General features: G+C 49.8%; 1 long non-coding RNA gene across 1 annotated transcript; it reads right to left on the reverse strand.

The window, feature by feature from the left end:
- Window positions 1-8,465: 8,465 nt before the first annotated feature.
- On the reverse strand, window positions 8,466-14,091 carry LOC105881721 (uncharacterized). Its single transcript, XR_012914861.1, has 3 exons — window positions 13,884-14,091; window positions 8,883-9,134; window positions 8,466-8,711 (listed from the first exon to the last, which is right to left on the reverse strand). It is a non-coding gene; the product is annotated as an uncharacterized LOC105881721 (long non-coding RNA).
- Window positions 14,092-19,938: the final 5,847 nt, after the last annotated feature.

Consider the following 19,938-nt stretch of genomic DNA (forward strand, 5'->3'; position numbering starts at 1 on the left):
TCCCACGCACGGCCGCTCCCACTTACGGCTGCTCCCACTTACGACCGCTCCCACGCACCGGCGGCTCCCACTTACGACCGCTCCCACTTACGACCGCTCCCACTTACGACCGCTCCCACGCACGGCCGCTCCCACGCACGGCCGCTCCCACGCACGGCCGCTCCCACTTACGGCCGCTCCCACTTACGGCCGCTCCCACTTACGGCCGCTCCCACGCGCCGGCGGCTCCCACTTACGGCCGCTCCCACGCACCGGCCGCTCCCACGCACGGCCGCTCCCACGCGCCGGCGGCTCCCACTTACAGCCGCTCCCACGCGCCGGCCGCTCCCACTTACGGCCGCTCCCACGCGCCGGCGGCTCCCACGCACGGCCGCTCCCACGCGCCGGCGGCTCCCACTTACAGCCGCTCCCACGCGCCGGCCGCTCCCACTTACGGCCGCTCCCACTTACGGCCGCTCCCACTTACGGCCGCTCCCACGCACGGCCGCTCCCACGCACGGCCGTTCCCACGCGCCGGCGGCTCCCACGCACAGCCGCTCCCACGCACAGCCCCTCCCACGCACGGCCGCTCCCCGCCCGCTTCTCTGGGGCCCGGCCGACACGCGCGCAGACGGCCGCACCACGCGCTGGAGGTAGGCTCTAGGGCGCTGGAGGTAGGCTCTAGGGCGCTGGAGGTAGGCTCTAGGGCGCTGGAGGAGGCTCTAGGGCGCTGGAGGTAGGCTCTAGGGCGCTGGAGGTAGGCTCTAGGGCGCTGGGGTAGGCTCTAGGGCGCTGGGGTAGGCTCTAGGGCGCTGGAGGTAGGCTCTAGGGCGCTGGAGTAGGCTCTAGGGCGCTGGAGTAGGCTCTAGGGCGCTGGAGGTAGGCTCTAGGGCGCTGGAGGTAGGCTCTAGGGCGCTGGAGGTAGGCTCTAGGGCGCTGGAGGAAGGCTCTAGGGCACTGGAGGAGGCTCTAGGGCGCTGGAGGTAGGCTCTAGGGCGCTGGAGGTAGGCTCTAGGGCGCTGGAGGTAGGCTCTAGGGCGCTGGAGGAGGCTCTAGGGCGCTGGAGGTAGGCTCTAGGGCGCTGGAGGTAGGCTCTAGGGCGCTGGAGTAGGCTCTAGGGCGCTGGAGTAGGCTCTAGGGCGCTGGAGTAGGCTCTAGGGCGCTGGAGGAGGCTCTAGGGCGCTGGAGGAGGCTCTAGGGCGCTGGAGGAGGCTCTAGGGCGCTGGAGGAGGCTCTAGGGCGCTGGAGGTAGGCTCTAGGGCGCTGGAGGTAGGCTCTAGGGCGCTGGAGGTAGGCTCTAGGGCGCTGGAGGTAGGCTCTAGGGGGAAAGGTAGGATCAAAACAACCAAATAAAGCAAACACAAAACCCCACGACTAAGTATGGAAGAAACTGGGACTATGCAGGGAGAAGAAAACATTGTTAAAGAACTGCCACTAATATCCTCGAATTTTGAAACAGTAAAAAAATTTTCTCCATTAAAAAAAGGAATATTCAGAATATAAAATTTTAAAAATGAAAATAGAAAATAAAAACTCAATAGAATGGTTAAAAGATGAAGTTGAGGAAATCACTCACTAAATTGTACAAAAAGAACAGTTGGAAAGTAGCAAAGAAAAGACCAGAAAAAGGGCCTCGTCTAAATAACAAGCAACTCACAAAGAGAGAACAGAAGAAACAGAGGAGAGGAAATCATTAGTGAAATAATCTAAGAAAATTTAACTGAAAACCATCAGTTTCTAATGCCCAGCACAATAGAGGAAAATAGACCCACACTAAGGTAGGTTATGAATTTCAGTACAAAGAATACCCTGAAATAAAAACAAAAACAAAAAAATATTCATATGAAGGACTGAGAATCTAAATGCATCAAATAACACCAGAAATTAGAAAAAAAATAAATCAATACCTTTAAACTTCTGAGGGAAAATTATCTCCAGCTTCAATTGGTGTAAGGGTAGATAGAATAAAAAAGTTTGCATACCTATCAGCTCTCAAAAATTTTACCTTTTCCTACCTCTCTGGGAGGCCGAGGCGGGCGGATCGATCGAGGTCAGGAGTTCGAAACCAGCCTGAGCAAGAGCGACACCCCATCTCTACTATAAATAGAAAAGAAATTAATTGGCCAACTGATATATATAGAAAAAATTAGCTGGGCGTGGTGGCGCATGCCTGTAGTCCCAGCTACTTGGGAGGCTGAGGCAGGAGGATTGCTTGAGCCCAGGAGTTTGAGGCTGCTGTGAGCTAGGCTGACGCCATGGCACTCACTCTAGCCTGGATAACAAAGCAAGACTCTGTCTCAAAAAAAAAAAAAAAACAACTTTACTTTTTACGTACTCTTATGGGGAAGCTTCTACTCAACCAAACTGAGGGCTTGAACTACGGAAGGGGAAGGCCGGGACGCCCAAGGAGGGGTTCAGAGCCCGCGAGCACAGCGGCGCGCGGCCTGGGCCACATGAGCCTGTCGCAAAAACAAGAAAACAATGAAGGACCCGACAACAGAAGGGAGTCACCACGGCCACAGCATAAAGGGGCGCCAGTCCAGACGGGAGCCTGTGAGCCGCCGAGACGTGTCCCGAGACGCGCGCCGGCGCAACGGGCGCGGCAGGGGAGGCCGCCACGGGCTAGCAGGGCTCCGGCCGGCGCGTCGTCGTCGCGGCAGCGCGGACCGGCCCAGCGGCGGCGTGGCTGGGCGGCGGGCGGAGGGCGGCGTGGCTGCGCGGAGGGCGGAGGGCGGCGTGGCTGCGCGGCGGGGGGCGGGCGGAGGGCGGCGTGGCTGCGCGGCGGGCGGCGGGCGGAGGGCGGCGTGGCTGTGCGGCGGGGGGCGGGCGGAGGGCGGCGGGGCTGCGCGGAGGGCGGCGGGCGGAGGGCGGCGTGGCTGCGCGGCGGGGGGCGGGCGGAGGGCGGCGTGGCTGCGCGGAGGGCGGCGGGCGGAGGGCGGCGTGGCTGTGCGGCGGGGGGCGGGCGGAGGGCGGCGGGGCTGCGCGGAGGGCGGCGGGCGGAGGGCGGCGTGGCTGCGCGGCGGGGGGCGGGCGGAGGGCGGCGTGGCTGTGCGGCGGGGGGCGGGCGGAGGGCGGCGTGGCTGCGCGGCGGGCGGAGGGCGGAGGGCGGCGTGGCTGCGCGGCGGGGGGCGGGCGGAGGGCGGCGTGGCTGCGCGGCGGGCGGCGGGCGGAGGGCGGCGGGGCTGCGCGGAGGGCGGCGGGGCTGCGCGGCGGGGGGCGGGCGGAGGGCGGCGTGGCTGGGCGGAGGGCGGCGGGGCTGCGCGGAGGGCGGCGGGGCTGCGCGGCGGGGGGCGGGCGGAGGGCGGCGTGGCTGCGCGGAGGGCGGGCGCGGGGCGAGGAGACGAGGCTCCAGATTGCTGGGTTGCAGCCGCGACGCGCGGGGCCGCGTCGCCTGGAGTCCTGCCCGCTCAGCTGCGGACAGCGCGTGGCCACTCGGAAACCTCGCGGTGCGGCTCGGGCTCGCGGCCCTCTCACTCTGTGATGCTGAGCGGTCCTTTCTAGGGTTCCAGGCGCTGAAGCGTGAAGGGTCTCTTTAAATCAGACCTTCACAGCCGCCCCTCCACGTGCGCGCAAGCCCGCAGCGCCCCTCCGGCGCGAAGGAGCAGCCGGCCGCCCGGCTGCACAGTCCGTGCTGCGGCTGCCGCCAACTCGAGACTGACAATATCTGGGTGGGGAAACAATAAAAAGTAACAACACGCCAATAAAAAAGATAAAATTACTGCATGCTAATTGGTTACATAGCATTTCCATTGTGTTGGGTACCATACCCAAATTGGAGATGATTGAAGTACACAGGAGGGGCCGGGCGCAGTGGCCCAACCCTGTCATCCCAGCACTCTGGGAGGCCGAGGCGGGAGGATCGCTCAAAGTCAGGAGTTCAAGACCAGCCTGAGCAACAGCGACACCCTGTCTTTACTAAAAATAGAAAGAAATTAATTGGCCAACTAAAAATATATAGAAAAATTAGCCGGGCATGGTGGCACATGCCTGTAGTCCCAGCTACTCGGGAGGCTGAGGCAGGAGGATCGCTTGAGCCCAGGAGTTTGAGGTTGCTGTGAGCTAGGCTGACGCCAGGGCACTCACTCTAGCCTGGGAAACAAAGCGAGACTCTGTCTCAAAAATAAATAAATAGCGTGATGGAAACATGTATGCGTATGTTACCTGTTCTGATTCACAGGACAAGCAAAGCTGCCTGTGAGGTACAACCGCTTCCAGCGCGGTCAAGCTTCCCTCGTCTCAGACAGCAGACCGGACTCGCTCGTGGTCGCTGCGTAGCGGGGACTGTCGCGTGGACTGTGAGCGCGGACTGTCGCGGGGACTGTCGCGGGGACTGTGAGCGCGGACTGTCGCGGGGACTGTCGCGTGGACTGTGAGCGCGGACTGTCGCGGGGACTGTCGCGGGGACTGTGAGCGCGGACTGTCGCGGTGACTGTTGCGGGGACTGTCGCGGGGACTGTGAGCGCGGACTGTCGCGGGGACTGTGAGCGCAGACTGTCGCGGGGACTGTCGCGGGGACTGTGAGCGCGGACTGTCGCGGGGACTGTGAGCGCAGACTGTCGCGGGGACTGTCGCGGGGACTGTGAGCGCGGACTGTCGCGGGGACTGTGAGCGCGGACTGTCGCTGTCGCGGGGACTGTGAGCGCGGCGCGGGCGGGCGTCGCGGCCGGTGAGCGCCAGAGCGGTATTGTATTACACTTTTGCAAATATCTTTTTTTTTTTTTTTGAGACAGAGTCTCACTTTGTTGCCCAGGCTAGAGTGAGTGCCGTGGCGTCAGCCTAGCTCACAGCAACCTCAAACTCCTGGGCTCAAGCAGTCCTTCTGCCTCAGCCTCCCGAGTAGCTGGGACTACAGGTACGCGCCACCATGCCCGGCTAATGTTTTCTACATATTTTTATGTTGCTCAATTAATTTCTTTCTATTTTTAGTAGAGGCGGAGTCTTGCTCTTGCTGAGGTTGGTCTTGAATTCCTGACCTCAAGTAATCCTACCTCGATCTCCCAGAGTGCTAGCATTACAGGCGTGAGCCACCGCGCCCGGGCCCAAAATATCTTTATAGATAGAATTTTGACTTTGTTGAGCGACCTAGACTCTTGCTACTCACAGTGTGAGCCCAGCACCTGCAGCACTGGTGCCAGGGGAAGTTAGAAATGGCAGAGTCTCAGGCCCCTCCAGACTGACCGTGGCATACAGCATTTCTCCAGATGTGGCACAAGGCGATGTTCCTTCCCTCACGCTCTGACAGTGTGACGTCAGGACTCCTTCCCTTAGGCGATGGGGCCCATCCCCTGCCCCTAGCCCTCAGCAGACCTTCACGGCTGCCCTGCCCGAAACGTCGCTGCGCGGCATCTGAGGCCAGGTCGGACACACGCCGCGCACTGCCCCTTGCTCTGCTGGGACGCATGCTGGAGCCCAGCCGCCACACCGGAAGGAAGCCACGCACCCCCATCAGAGGACACCTGTGGGGTGTGGGGTCAAGAGCCCCACCTGGGGTCTCAGCCAACAATTGGCAACAGCCACCACACTTGAGTAGAGCCTTCAGATGGCTGCGGCTCCCAGCCACTCAGTACCCTTAGCGCAGAATTTCCCGCGCAGCCCGTGTGGGGCCAGCTGTCCCCGCCAAGCCGCGCCCAAACTGCAGGTTTGTGAGCAAACTGACCATTTCCTGAGCCGTCTCAGGCCTTAGCTTGGGAATATGTGTCATGCGGCACCATACATCCAGAACCCCTGCTAATCGTCACCTGCATTTCATCAAAGTCCCTCAGTAGTTCATGTGCACATTACAATGTGAGAAGCATGGATTTAAAATAAAATTGTGTAACATTTAATTTTCATACTGGCCTTTAGAACACTGATTGCAAATTATGAGATGCTGCACAATAAGTAAAAATCACATTTAGAGGAATGTGTTTCCAGAAAGCTGGATAACTATTGCCTGTTACATGTGCTGTGTTCTCTTAGGTGTCAGGACTTGTCCAAATCTTCGGTCAGACTCCCATTTGGAGGGTATGTTTCCATGAGAGTGAGAGAAAACTGGCACAATAATTCAGGAGGCAAGCTAAGAGGTTTCAGAAGTTGACACTCCTGAAATATTATAAAGACAAAACTGAGGCAGTGTGACTATCTGGTAAGCTTGCTTGTATCAAAGCAGTAATCATTTTTAATGGCCGATGGTGCAAAGAAAACTTCTGAAAAGTTGTCGTGCTACCAAGATTAAATACAGACGAATTGTTAGAGCATGGCAACAAAGCTACAACTTATGTTGCTCTCTTGGGGTCAAGTTTTAAAAGTGAAGAGCTACAGGCCTATGGTCTCATATTGCAAAATACAGGAGTAGCTTTCATACCTACTAGCTAGTATATGTGTGATTAATTAGTACTGTGCTTTAAGGTCTTTGTTCATTTTAGTTTAACATTTCCTTCACAGTATTCTAAATTCTAAATAAATTCAAATCACAAAAATCAAAGAATAACAATCATCGAATGTCACATCATATCAAACAACTGTATATCTGGGAACACCTAAAATTGAAAAATGATTAATTAATTGATTAATGTTTAATTAATGTGATGCATTTTCCCAGTTTCCAACCAGATGCTTGGCATCCTGTGGCCACAGCCAGGTCATTTAGCATTTCTTCCAAACCCTCTTAGACTCACCCAGGTTTGGACCACTCCTGCAAAGAATGTCTCCATAGCTGCTGTTACCTGAAGTGTCCCTTGCTTTATTTATTTGCCAGTTATTAAAAATAACTTATTAATAAGAGTTTTTGGTTGCAAACAGCAAAATAGATTCTGGATAAGCAGAGAAGGACTGACTGGCTGGTTAGTTCATGAGCTAACAGGGGCTCACGAACACTTTAGAAGGAGAAAGGTCAGTCTTGGGAAAGGGCAGGGAACAAGGAAGTCCCTGAGTCCAGAAGCTGTAAGCAGGGTCACAAAATCAGCCCCATGCACTTCCCTGCCGACAGTGCTGGCAGGACACTAGGGCCGTCCTCGGAAAAAGCCACCATTCTTGCAGTACCCAGAGCCTCTTGGCTTCCGCAAGTGAGAGGTGGATGAGAGATGGGTAGCCCAAATCGCCTTCCTCAGGAGGGAGGTTATTCCCCATACGAAACCAGGCCACTATAAGGAAGTGGGATGATGCCACACATCCGAAACTCTGTGTGTGTCTGCTATAGATAATACATAGGGTTTGTTTAAATTGTAAAGTAATGCGTGCATATTGTGAAAAGTGCATAGTATAGTCTTTCTATATATTTTTTCTAAAATTGAGATTATATTGTATATACCCTTCATAGCCAACTTTTTTTCACCTAACAGTACACTGTGATCATTTTTCCATGTTATTAACTGTTCATCTGCAACGCAATTTTTAATGGTGAAGGCCGGGCGCTGTGGCTCACGCCTGTAATCCTAGCTCTTGGGAGGCCGAGGCGGGCGGATTGCTCAAGGTCAGGAGTTCAAAACCAGCCTGAGCAAGAGCGAGACCCCGTCTCTACTATAAATAGAAAGAAATCAATTGGCCAACTGATATATATATAAAAAATTAGCCGGGCATGGTGGCACATGCCTGTAGTCCCAGCTACCCGGGAGGCTGAGGCAGAAGGATCGCTGGAGCCCAGGAGTTTGAGGTTGCTGTGAGCTAGGCTGACGCCACGGCACTCACTCTAGCCTGGGCAACAAAGCGAGACTCTGTCTCAAAAAAAAAAAAAAATTTTTTTAATGGTGGTACAGCATTTCTTCTATTTCTTTTCTGTATTTATTTTAAATCACTTACATGATTTCTATTAATATTTTACTTTTTACCAATGTAAATAATGCTGAGCTGGGTGTGGTGGCTCACGCTTGTAGTCCCAGCTGCTTAGGGGGCTGAGGTAGGAGGATCGCTTGAGACCAGGAATTTGAGGCCAGCAGGGCAACATTAGGGAGACCTGTCTCAACAAACCAACCAACCAAAAAAAAAAAAACAAAAACAAAAAAAAAAAACAAAGGTAAATAATGCTGAGCTAAACATATACTTCTTCCTCCTCCTCTTCCTCTTCTTCCTTCCTCCCTCTTCTTTCCTCCTCCTCCTCCTCCCCCTCCTCCTCCCCCTCCTTCTCCTCCTCCTTTCTTCTTCTTCGCCTTGGCCTCCAGCAGCCGCGGGCCGGGTGTGCTGGGCGGTCGAAGCGATCAGCGAGCGTGCCGGGCGTGGAGGCCGACGCGCCGCGCAGAGGATGGATCGCGCGGCCCTCGCGGCACCGTCAGCTTCCGCCAGTGTGGACACCACGCGCCAAAGCACGTCCCGCCACCACGCACCCCAAGAGCCTCACTTTAACCCTCGGGCTCAGCTGCCCCAACGAGGGGCTTGCCACGGGATCCCCCAAATAAATTCTTTGTACAAGACACAGCTTGTGCTTTAATTCAGATAACCCCACGTATACTTCCAAATTTGGTGAAAACATGCGCGTCCACTTTCCCATGATGCAGCAGCAGACAGAAATTCAATTTTTAGAATAAGGATTTTGGTTTTTTTATTATTCAGACAAGCCTCATTTTTTAATTTAGCTTTGTGGCTTTGTGTTTGGGCCTTCAACACTTTCCCGTGATTTTCTGTTCTCAACATCGAAAGCGCAGTGGGTCTTGTCGCCGCTCGCGTGGCGCCCGCGGAGCGCGGCCTGGCGGCCTGGCGGGCGGCCTGCGCCCCGGCCGGAGCGCCCCAGGCTCGGCGGGCTGACGACGCCTCTCACACTCCTCAGAACAGGAAAACAAACAGAAACTTAATTTTATTTGAAGAGATTGAAAAGAACTCTATGTTAAAACCGTTAACCCTAATCCTTTGTTCTATATTTTTCGAATATCTTCTGTTACTTTCACTTGCCTTTAATTCTATTTATGTTTTTTTTAACCTGCAGATGTTTTTACCTTTTTTGTAGTAAGATGTATCAGTCTTCCCCTTTATGGTTTCTCTTGTTGCCGTTGTGCATGAAGGTCTTTTCTACTGTCAGCTAATGCCCACGGGCAGCAACCCGCCTCTGTGGAGCGCGCTGGGCGGACGCAAAGCCCGGCCTTCCGCTGCGAAGCGGCGGCCCGTGTCCCGCGGTGACGCCAGATGGACTTTGAACTGCTCGGGGGTGATCTGAACCGCTCAGGCCACGGGTGTCAAGGTGCTTGTTTCTGGGAGAAAAAATGGGAGCATCAATTCTGCTTCTCCAGGACCTACAGGCTGTCACCATGCTCTCTGCAAAACACCAACTCAAATCAATGCGGGGTCCCGTGGGGTCAATACTGCAGGTTTTACCTAGACCGCCAGGTAATAAGGACATGTGTTTGTACTGTATACGAACATGTGTATATTCATTCATTTTGTCTTCCTCCCAAGGTTTCAATGGACTGAACAAAAACTAGCTTCAAAACAGTCCTCTACAGCAGTAGCAAATTATCTACGGATGAAAAAAGAAAAACTCAACCAGATGTAATACATGTCAAAACATGGAATTTTCTATGCACATGAGTGAGCATGAGCTGAGCTGAAGGAATTTGCAACATACAAATTATACCCTACAGAAGTAGCAGCAAATGCAGGGTGGCTCCTGGTGCCGCAGTCACCAAAGTGCCTTAAGAACTTACTGGAGCCCCCCCCCCCATTAGAAAAAGATATAAAGATAAAACAGCAGTGCCCCGTGTGTAATGACAAGGTGGAATGGTAATTAGTTACTAATTAGAATTTTCTGAAATATTAGGAAAATCATCACAGGAAAATTCCATTCAATGCTGTATGTAAGTTAAAAATGCCCCAGGATAGCTATTTATTTCTGAAAACAGCAGCAGGTATGGGCACTGCAGTTGAGGTTAATTGACATTTCTATTACCTACTCAGTTTTTTTTTTTTTTTTTTTTGAGACAGAGTCTCGCTTTGTTGCCCAGGCTAGAGTGAGTGCCGTGGCATCCTAGCTCACAGCAACCTCAAACTCCTGGGCTCGAGTGATCCTTCTGCCTCAGCCTCCCGGGTAGCTGGGACTACAGGCATGTGCCACCATGCCCGGCTAATTTTTTATATATATATCAGTTGGCCAATTGATTTCTTTCTATTTATAGTAGAGACGGGGTCTCGCTCTTGCTCAGGCTGGTTTTGAACTCCTGACCTTGAGCAATCCGCCCGCCTCGGCCTCCCAAGAGCTAGGATTACAGGCGTGAGCCACAGCGCCCGGCCTTCCTACTCAGTTTTCAGAGGTTATAACTTGATATTTTTCATGGAGCTACATCAGTCTGCCATCCATACCCAGATGATGTGATTTATAAATTTAAAAATATCTCTTTATTGTAAAGCTGCTGCCCAAGATAAGGCAGGTTTTAAAGAAAATTGGCTTTAATAAATATCACAGCAACCTCAATCTCCTGGGCTCAAACAATCCTACTGCCTCAGCCTCCTGAGTAGCTGGGACTACAGGCATGTGCCACCATGCCCGGCTAATTTTTTCTATATATATTAGTTGGCCAATTAATTTCTTTCTATCTATAGTAGAGACAGGGTCTCGCTCTTGCTCAGGCTGGTTTTGAACTCCTGACCTCAAGCAATCTACCCGCCTCGGCCTCCCAGAGTGCTAGGATTACAGGCATGAGCCACCTGGCCCGGCCATCAGTCCTCTTTCTTTTTCCCCGGGAAATTTTTTTCCTTTTCATCAGAGAGAGGTACTTAGGTAACCTACAAATATAAACAGATCTCAAAGACAAAGTCACAATGTCCTACATAGACCTTTACTCCATGGTGATACATTGCAGATCTTTTTTTTATTATTTATTTATTTATTTTTTGAGACAGAGTCGCACTTTGTTGCCCAGGCTAGAGTGAGTGCCATGGCGTCAGCCTAGCTCACAGCAACCTCACACTCCTGGGCTCAAGCGATCCTCCTGCCTCAGCCTCCCGAGTAGCTGAGACTACAGGCATGCGCCACCATGCCCGGCTAATTTTTTTCTATATATATTAGTTGGCCAATTAATTTCTTTCTATTTATAGTAGAGACGGGGTCTCGCTCTTGGTCAGGCTGGTTTTGAACTCCTGACCTCGAGCAATCCGCCTGCCTCGACTTCCCAGAGTGCTAGGATTACAGGCATGAGCCACCGAGCCCAGCCCTTTGCATATCTTTAAACAATTAGTCAAAGGAAACTTGGCAAAATGATTTCTTAAACCTCAAATTACAATTGAAAACCTCATTTGTTGTTATTTATTTATTTTTTTTGAGACAGAGTCTCGCTTTGTTGCCTAGGCTAGAGTGAGTGCCGTGGTGTCAGCCTAGCTCACAGCAACCTCAAACTCCTGGGCTCAAGCAATCCTCCTGCCTCAGCCTCCCAAGTAGCTGGGACTACAGGCATGTGCCACCATGCCCGGCTAATTTTTTCTATATATATTAGTTGGCCAATTCATTTCTATTTATAGTAGAGACGGGGTCTCGCTCTTGCTCAGGCTGGTTTTGAACTCCTGACCTCAAGCAATCCACCCACTTCAGCCTCCCAGAGTGCTAGGATTACAGGCGTGAGCCACCGCGCCCGGCCTTGAAAACCTCATTTGAATCAGCAAAAAATTAGAGAAGAAATCCAGAAGACAGCCAAATAGATATAGTCTAGACTTTAGCTACAAAATGCTGTAAGTCCCATATGTTGATTTAAGATTTGTATTTAATAAGATGCAATGTAGCTACTATGTACTGAGTCATTACTGGATAAAAAATAATGCCCAGTAGTTTCATCTGGGGGAGGAGAAACTTACATTTCTTCACATTCAGCTTGGGCTAGAGTGCTGTGTGGCGTCAGCCTAGCTCACAACAACCTCAAACTCCTGGGCTCAGGCAATCCTCCTGCCTTAGCCTGCTGAGTAGCTGGGACTACAGGTGTGCACCATCATGCCTGGCTAATTTTTCTATTTTTTGTAGAGATGGAGTCTTACTATGTTGCCCAGGCTGGTCTCAAACTCCTGCCCTCAAGTGATCCTTGCACCTTGGCCTACCAAAGTGCTGAGATTACCAGCGTGAGCCAACATGCCTTGCTGATCCTGTATATACTGAACTATTTTGGGTCATTTGTATTTATACATAGGAACATAATTATTACCTTATTGTACCAACCCCAGTGTATTAGTTATCTATTGCTGTAACGAATTGCTCTAAAACTTAGTGGCTTACAAAACCAAAAATGTATGATCTCTCAGATTTTGTGGCCTCATCTGAAGACTATGCTGGGGCGGACCTACTTCCAAGCTCACTTACGTGGGATTCTCCCCAGGACGGACTCAACTTGGTGGCCGGCTCTCCCCAGAGTGAACCACTCAAGACAAAGCCAGAAAGAGCGTCTGAGACGCAACCTGGAGTCTTTCATAGCCTCAGCTCAGAAGTGACGCGCCATGTGCATTCGCCAGACGTTAATCAATGCTGCCCACCGTGAGGAGGAAGGGCATACGAAGGTACAAATGCCAGGGGCAGAGACTGTGAGGGGTCATCGCGGAGCCTGCCTGCCACACTGATCCGTCTGCGATGATGTTATGTAGGGGAAGCAGATAGTTGTTTCTCTCTCTTTTTTTTTTGGTCTGCGCACCATCTATTTGCGAAATGATGGCTCCTTTGTCCTCCGTTTGTGTGGTTCTGGGAAGCCGGCAGCTCCTCTCACCCTGGCTCTTGGCGTTGGTGTGGTGGCCCTGGCAGGGCCACAGTGAGTGTTGAGGGATGCCCAATTGGAGTCCTTTTTCAGGAAGTGATATTGCTGCTGCGGGGGGAAAAAAGGGTCTCCTAAGAGCACAGGTGTTGTGGAACACAGAAAACTGGAATTTCTTACACATAGACCATCTTTGCTCCATGTGAAAAAAATCATACAATAGGCCTGGCGCGATTTAAGCCTAGCACTCTGGGAGGCCAAGACAGGAGCTCTTGAGGTCAGGAGTTTGAGACCAGCTTGAGCAAGAGCAAGACCCCGTCTCTACTGAAAATAGAAATTAATTGGACAACTAAAAATATATATAGAAAAAATTAGCTGGGCATGGTGGTGCATGTCTGTAGTCCCAGCTACTCGGGAGGCTGAGGCAGGAGGATCGCTCGAGCCCAGGAGTGTGAGGTTGCTGTGAGCTAGGCTGACGCCACGGCACTCTAGCCTGGGCAACAGAGTGAGACTCTGTCTCAAAAAAGCCAAAAAAACAATCGTACAAGGAAAGCAGCACAGAGTGAACACAGCCAGAGATGGCGCCGCTGGGCCACAGCTACCAGTGTCGGCAGGATCCTCTTTGAGCCCTGTGCCCAGCTGCGCCTGAAGCCAGGCTGACCTTTTCCTTTCCTTTCCTTTTTTTTTTTTTTAAGTTAGTCTTCATTTTTGTTACTTGCAACAAAAGTGGTCCTGGCTAATAAATCCATCTGTTAGGAATATAGCCCCAAATAGTTTCTCTTAACAAAACCATTACAGCATTCATTGTCTTTTATGAAATTATCTAAATATGTCGAGTGTGTTTATAATTTTCAGCCTTAGCTTAACGGCTGGAAAACTCAGCTCCATGTGTTTCCTATTGTGCGAACTATTTCCTTAAATTTACTTTCCTCAAGGCTCAGGAAACATCTCCTCACTCCACGAGTCCCCTGAGAGCAGGCGGAAACGCCTCCCGGAGGGCCACAGCGCCCCGCAACGAGTCGGGCGGCGGCTTCTCCCCACAGGACGCCCTCAGCAACTGTTTAACGAGCGAATGAGCGCGTGGAGCTTCGAAGTGTAATTTAGATGATCTTCCCCTTAGCATCTTATTTTTGCCCACGTGAAGACCAATTCAATACTTTCTGCCGGTTCACGCAGCCTCACACTAACTCGAGGCTATTCGCATGTACATGGGCTCTTTAGAAGCAGAAGAACTTAGTGGCACTGTGCCTTCCCACCTCTACACACTCCCTAACATATTACCGGAAAACGGCGCGGGCATGCGGCGCCACACTCCTCCCTCCCGGAAGCGCCCTTCCCCCGCCACTGCTTTCCGCCCTCAGCCGCCTCCCGGCGCCCGCGGCCTCCCGCGGCGCCGCGCCCGGAACGTCCTTTGTGTGGGACTCTGTGAAAGGCTTTCTGAGACGTGAGTGGATGCCCCTCTGTGCGTCCTCATCACACGCGCCTCCCAGCACAGCCGGTGAGCTGGCGAGCCCGCTCTGCGTGCCTGGAGCCGGCTCCGCTCCCGCCTCCCCGCCCGCCGCGGCGTGGCGTGCGGCTGTCGGCGCGGCTGTCCGGAGAGTGCTCGGCCCTTCCCCGCCGACCCGGCCTTTAGTCCTTGTCATGTGTCGCAGGAAAAGGTGGGGTTAAGATCAACCAAATTAAACTGTCCTGAAAGAGACTAATAACTGTGGTTAAGTTAGCATGTTGAGGTCAGAAACAGGGAAGGACGGACTCAGGCTTGGTAAACGTGGGCCTAAAAAAGGAAGTAAGGTTAGAAATATAGGAAGTTAGTGGTTGCCGATCAAGTCAGGGATGTTTAGGTTCTTTAGGAATTGACACAGTTATTGATTTCCTTTTTCTTTATTTTATTTCATATATTTTAGAGATGGGGTCTCACTCTTTCACCCAGGCTGGAGTGCAGTGGTGTGATCATAGCTCACGGCCACCTCAAACTCCTGGGCTCAAGTGATCCTCCTGCCTCAGCCTCCCGAGTACAGGGACGATAGGTGCACTCCACCATGTTTTGCTAATTTTTCTACTTTTTGTAGAGACAGGATCTTGCTATATTGTCCAGGCTGATCTTGAACCTTCTGGCCACAAGTGATCCTCCTACCTCTGCCTCCCAAAGTGCTGGGATTACAGGCATGAGCCACCGCACCCAGCCTGACTTCCCTTTTCTTTAAATTCTCCCTTCTTTTGATTTCCTCAACACTGTGCTCTCACCCTACCTTGGTGGACATTCCTTCTCAGATTCTTTTCCTGGATGCTCTTCTTTCTGTCTCTTTAATATGTTTTTATGTCAGGTTCCATCTTCGGCTTTATTTCTGACTCCTTGTATATGTTCTCTGTTGTCAGTTTCATATACTATAACCGATTTAAGTAGGGCCTATTGATGCATAGAATAAAAATGTGAATTTGGGGCACACATCTGTTCTCTGAGCTTCAGATAAGTCTATTCACCTGCCCAGTGGACATTTCCATATTGATATCCTACAGACTCCAAACTTAATGTGTCCAAAATCGAATGTATCATCTCTGTGCAAGTTAAGGCGTTTTTCATTTTATGTAACAAAAGCCTATATTTCATGGAATCTAATGGGAAGCTAAACAGCACAGGTATATAGCTATGCTCATAGACAACTGGAACCAGGACCTAGAAAACTCAATTTATTTCTCCAAATTATATATCTACTTTCTTCTGTATGTCTGTTTCCTTTCTCCTTGTTGCAGACAGGTAATTTCTGCTTATCAGTCTGTCGTGGCAAACACAAAGACTTCCATGTTCCAGCTTCAGGCATCCAGAGCAAGACTGGCTTGATTCAAGCTGGTCCTAAACTCAAAATTCCAAGGAAGAAACTCCCTGGCCCAGCCATGGCCAAGGTGTCCACCCACAGATCAATCAACTTTGGCCTCAGATACAGTGTAAGCAACCCGAAGTTATTCCACAGCTCACTGACTGACACTCTGGTCATTTTGCTTCCAACCTTTTTCTCCCTGTTTCAGATAGTTTTTATTGCTACATATTCAACTTTACTACTCATCTCTTCTATATCATCTAACCTTCTGTCAATTCTATCCAACATATTTTTCACCACAGATATTGTATTTCATTTCTAGAAGTTCAGTTTGTAGAATCTTTCCTTTAGATTCTTAAAATATGGAATATAGTTATTGAAAGGGTGGAGACTTGCTAGATGCTCACAGTGGGTTGGAGAAAGAATTCTCACACAGAGTTTAAAACAGAAAGAAGTATAAAGTTTATTTATTTTCCCAAGAAAGAAAAAGAGAGAGACGAGAAAGAGAGAGAGAGAGAGAGACAGACAGACAGACAGACAGACAGAGACAGAGAGAGGCCATGGCACACAGAAAGGAGTGAAAATGCTGGGCAGCTGAGGAGAAGCGGCTGGTGTTTTAAAGGGTAAAGATGGCTCCCCCCCACCTCTGCTTTAGCAGACTGATAACAGGAGCAGCTGCAGAACAGTGGTGGTTGCTTTTTCTATTTTTTTCCTTTTCTCTGTGAGGTCAGCTTATCTGAGTCCTTGGAATCTGGTTCTGGGAGGAACTGAGGCAGAGAGTTGGCGCAGGGAGTTCATACTCCTACTGTCTCCTTAGTGCTCTTTTGAGGCTGAGAAAATGAAGTCTTAGAGATAATGAGTTAGACCACAGGTGTTTTTTTTAGACAGAGTCTCGCTCTGTTGCCCAGGCTAGAGTGAGTGCCGTGGTGTCAGCCTAGCTCACAGCAACCTCAAACTCCTGGGCTCAAGTGATCCTCCTGCCTCAGCCTCCCAAGTAGCTGGGACTACAGGCATGCGCCACCATGCCCAGCTAATGTTTTCTATATATTTTTAGTTGTCCCGCTAATTTCTTTCTATTTTTAGTAGGGACGGGGTCTTGCTCTTGCTCAGGCTGGTCTCAAACTCCTGACCTCGAGTGATCGAGAGTAGTAGGATTACAGGTGTGAGCCACTGTGCCAGCTACAGGTGCTTTAATTAAACAAAACAGAGTAGTTGTGGTTTTTTTCAAAGGGGCAATTATGTGCTGTGAGTTTACTTCTCTGACTTTCTGTTTGATAGTTTATTTTCATGTGTTAGACAGGTTATTAGTAAGACCACCTTTCAGTTATAATAACTGGTTTTAATGTCTGTCTAATTTAATGTCTGTGTCATTTCTGGGTTCTATTGATTGACTTTTCTCATTATTATTGATCATATTTTTCCCACTTGTTTGTAGGTCTGGTGATTTTTTATTGGATGCTAGACATCATGAATTTTACCTTCTTAGGTGTTGGATAGTTTTGTTCCTATAAATATTTTTTGAGCTTTATTCTGGGAAATGGTTACATTACATGGAAATAGTTTAACCTTCTTAAAGATTTTTTAAAGCTTTATTAAGTAGGATAAGAGTAGCCTTTATTCTAGAGCTGACTTTGCCGCCCTACTGAGGCAGTGCTCTTCGAGTGCTCTACCTGATACCCTGTGAACTACAAGGCTTTTCATTCAAACATTACCCCTCTGCTCCAATCCAGAGGTTCTTCCTTGAGCCTTGAGTAGTTTCCCCACACTCATATGCTGGTCAGTTCTCAGCTGAAGAGTGGAGGAGCCCTCTGAAGACCTCTGGAGCTCTTTCTCCAAGAGCTCTCTCCACTCCGGAACTCTGCCCTGCGAGCTCAAGGTGGCCTGCCTGGCTGCCCCGGGAAGCTCTCTCCGCAGTCAGCTCAGACCGCCACAGGACCCCGTTCCCTGTCGTCGGCTGCCTGGCGTGTGCTGTCTGAAATCTGTTGTTTCATAAGTTTTTTCTGTTTTTTCAGCTGTTTAGATGGGAGAGTAAATCTAGTCCCTGTTAGTCCATCTCAGCCAGAAGCAGAAGTCCAGTTCAGTCTTTTGGAACTATTTGCAATTATCTAAATTCTAGGCTCTTGCATGTCTCTGTGCTTTTATGTCAGATTGAAATGTCTTTCTCTTCCATCCTGTCCACCTGGTGAAACTCAATTCCAGCGTTATCTCCTCCCAAACCTGCCCAGCACCCCATCCCCATGTTAGAACCCCTCCCCTGTGCTCCCTGGCATCATAACACAGAGCCTGCTTCCTCTCATTAAACTTTAAGCCCTTTTGTGCATAGATCATGGTTATTCACTGTTTAAATTTTTTTTTTTATTTTTACCTTCTTTTAAAGACAGTGTCTTGCTTTGTCACCCAGGCTGCAAAGGTATGATCACAGCTCACTGCAACTTCAAACTCCTGGGCTCAAGGGATCCTCCTGCCTCGGCCTTCTGAGTAGCTAGGACTACAGGCATGTGCCATGATGCCTGGCTAATTAAAAAAATTTTTTTGTAGAGACGAGGTCTCACCATGTTGCCCAGGCTGGTCTTGAACTCCTGTCTCTGCCACCTAAACCACTGGGATTATAGGTGTGAACCATCACAGCTGGCCTCATCTTTTTTTAAATCCATAAATAATAATTGTATGTATTCATAGGGTAGTGCAGGGGTCCTCAAACTATGGCCCATGGGCCACATGTGGCCCGCCGAGGACATTTATCCGGCCCACTGGGTGTTTTTGCCACTGCTGCCTGTCCTGCTTAGCAGCCGACTCGTCCGGGGCCCACAGTGCGCATGTGTGGAATGTGCACTGCACTCTCCAGTGACCCTCCAACGGTATGAGGGACGGTGAACTGGCCCCTGTTTAAAAAGTTTGAGGACCCCTGGGTAGTGATTAATGTTTCTATACATATAATGTACAGTGATCAGATCTGGGTAATCAGTATGTTCATAATCTCAAACATTTACTATTTCTTTGTGCTGGGAACATTCAATATCCTCCTTCTAGCTACCTGAGGTTTATTCATCTTTTCGTCACCTTAGTATCTCTGAAGTCCTCACAGCAACTGAAGCATAGTAAGTGCACAATATAACCTTGTTGAAATGAATTGCTTCTTATATTTCAGTGGACTACTTAAGGTGAAACAGTGCATAAAATTACACTGAAACAGAGAGTAATCTTGATTGTTTATTTCAGAATATTTTATAAACTGTTACCTACAAAAATGGGCTATAACTTAAAACATTTCTATATTCTCAAGTTCTGGGGCTGGGCACAGTGGCTCACGCCTGTAATCCTAGCACTTTGTGAGGCTGAAGTGGAAAGATCACTTGAGGCTATGATTTGGAGATTACCCTGAGCTAAAGCCAGACCTCGTCTCTGCTAAAAATAGAAAAATTAGCCAGGCATGGTGGTGCATGCCTGCAGTCCCAGCTACTTGGGAGGCTGAGGCAGGAGGATGGCTTGAGCCAAGGAGTTTGAGGTGGCAGTGAGCTATGATGACACAGGTGACAAGAGTGAGACCCTGTCTCAGAAAAAAAAAAAAGAATGATGTAGTAAGTTCCATGATGGCAGGAATGATGTTTACCTCTAATTTCTAGCATGGTACTTATCAAAGAATAGGTGCTAATACATATTTGTGGAACTTTATCAAATGACAGTATGTTTGGAAGCAATCAATTATAAATGAATGATAAAGAATCAATATTTGTGATCCAATGACACTCTACAAAAAAGACACCTGTACTCGAATGTTTATAGCAGCACAATTCATAATTGCAAGGCTGTGGAAACAGCCCAAGTGCCCATCAATCCAAGAATGGATTAATAAAATGTGGTATATGTATACCATGGAGTACTATTCAACTCTAAGAAACAATGGTGATATAGCACATCTTATATTTTCCTGGATAGAGCTGGAACCCATACTACTAAGTGAAGTTTCCCAAGAATGGAAAAACAAGCACCAGATATATTCTCCAGCAAACTGGTATTAACTGAGTAGCACCTAAGTGGACACATAGGTACTACAGTAATAGGGTATTGGGCAGGTGGGAGGGGGGAGGGGGGCGGGTATATACATACATAATGAGTGAGATGTGCACCATCTGGGGGATGGTCATGATGGAGACTCAGACTTTTGGGGGGAGGGGGGAAATGGGCATTTATTGAAACCTTAAAATCTGTACCCCCATAATATGCCGAAATAAAAAAATAACCTTAAAAAATAAAAAATAAAAAAAAAGAATATTTGTATTTGAAAACAAAGTATCATATAAAAATTAGCTTCTTTTTTTTTAACCCTATGTTTTAGAAATGACACTGATACACAAAAATGCAGTGCACATGCACACACACATACACACACACATCAGGCTTTGTTAGCCTTAGCACTATTAACATTCTTTGTTGTGGGGGACAATTCCAGTAGTATTTCACTTTCCCCCAAGTTGTGACAATCACAAATGTTTCCAGACATTACCCAATATGCCCTGGGT

This window comes from Microcebus murinus, chromosome 25 (genome assembly GCF_040939455.1).
Source record: "Microcebus murinus isolate Inina chromosome 25, M.murinus_Inina_mat1.0, whole genome shotgun sequence".
NCBI lineage: Eukaryota > Metazoa > Chordata > Mammalia > Primates > Cheirogaleidae > Microcebus > Microcebus murinus.